This window comes from Aplysia californica, unplaced genomic scaffold, assembly GCF_000002075.1.
Source record: "Aplysia californica isolate F4 #8 unplaced genomic scaffold, AplCal3.0 scaffold00142, whole genome shotgun sequence".
Lineage (NCBI taxonomy): Eukaryota > Metazoa > Mollusca > Gastropoda > Aplysiida > Aplysiidae > Aplysia > Aplysia californica.
In genome coordinates, this window is record NW_004797412.1 from 1,142,708 (window position 1) to 1,144,483 (window position 1,776).

A 1,776-nucleotide genomic window follows, 5' to 3' on the forward strand; every position below is an offset into this window, starting at 1 on the left:
TGTTGTTGTTGTTGTTGTTGTTGTTGTTGTTGTTGTTATTGTAATTGTATTGATGGTTGTCTTTCCATTGTTACGTCTTAGTTGTTGTTATTGATTTAGATACTGTTGTTGCTCCTGTTTTTGCTGTAGGTAATATTGTTATTGTTATTGCTGTTGTTTTTTGTTTTCGTTGTTTGTGTCGTTGTTGTTTTTCGTGCTGCCACTGTTGTTGTTGTTGTTGCTGTTGTTGTTGCTGTTGTTGTTGTTGTTGTTGTTGTTGTTGTTGTTATTTTTATTGTAACCGCTGCTCCTGCTGATTTATTTTTTTAATTTATTTTTTTTGTAATTGCTTTTGTTGGTGCAATGAGATAGTCATATTTTGCTATCCCCAAAAGGGAATTGAACTCGGGTCTTCTGAGTACGACAGCAGAGCGCCTAACCGCTACACTACAGACCATGGTCTCGCAAGAGACGAATGAAGTCCTTGTGGCAGCACGCTCATGAAAAAAACCCAATAAATTGGGGGAGAAATAAATGACGTTCATAAGACCCTTGGATACAGGCAATAGAAATCTTGCTCTCAAGAGAATAATCACATGCAATTGGAGCAAAAGAGGTAAAAGCAAGACCACAATAACGTTCATAAAGAACCCGATCGTGCTTTAGTAAACCTTTTAGCCCTTGCAACACAATAAGGTCACATAAGTGCCGTAGATTAGAGGTTTAATTTTAGTAAAAGTTTTACGACGCTTGCAACACAATAAGGTCATAAAGTGCCGAAGATTAGAGGTGTTACAAGAGAGTAACAAATACAAAAAGAGGAGGAGGGGAGCAGAAAAGGACGATAGATGTTTGATAGGAAAGAAGGAGCAAGCCACACCAGATCATCCGCCTTCCACCCAAGATCGTACACTTAATGAAAAAAAAAATAGTTGAGGGCAAAAGATAAAGAGATAAATCAAAAATAACTTACAAACAGAACTTGATCTGATGCGAGTCTGGGAAAGATCAGGAGGAAATAAGTTCTTTGTTGAAAGCATCTGAGCAGAGAAATGAGAGGCGAAGCGTGATCGCTGATGTCTGCTTCAGATCTAGCACTTTGATGTTTATGATATCTCAAATAGAAGACAGTAATCCATTAGATAAGTCTTTTTTACGTCTGCGCAAAGGCGTTCAAGTATTCGTTGTTGGTTTTTTTTTAACTTTCATTTTTTAAATTTTTTTTTGGTAATCGTTTCATGCGGGCACTTGCAGCACAATTACGCCATATAAGAACCGAAGATTAGAGGTGATGCAAGAGAGAAAAACGTCTCTAAAATAAAAAAGGAGCAGAAATAAGGGTCTTGAGCATCTAGCTCTCGCTGGAAAAATTGAGGGCAAGCGGGACAGGGGTAGACCCAGAACAACATACTTGGGGAACCTAGGCAGGTGGGTGGCAGGGAAAGATCAGGGGAAACGTAGCTTTTTGAGAGCATCCGAGCAAAGGAATGAATGGAAAACCATGATCGCCGATGTCTGTCGCAGATCTGGCACTGGATGATGAGGTGTTTGGCAGAAGAAAAGAAGGACCAAACCACATCAGGGCACACGCCAACTATTCGCATGTGTTTCATGTCCCCACCAACACGACGTAGATCATTTAGGAGGCGGGCTGCTTTTTCCATGCCTGTCAGAGCCAACCCAGGCTGGGAGGGAAACAATAAACGTCTCAGCAAGAAACGGAGATCCTGGAGGGGCCTTTTTAATTAAAAAAAAAAGAAAATAAATTTCAAAACTAAAACAAACTTTACCTACATC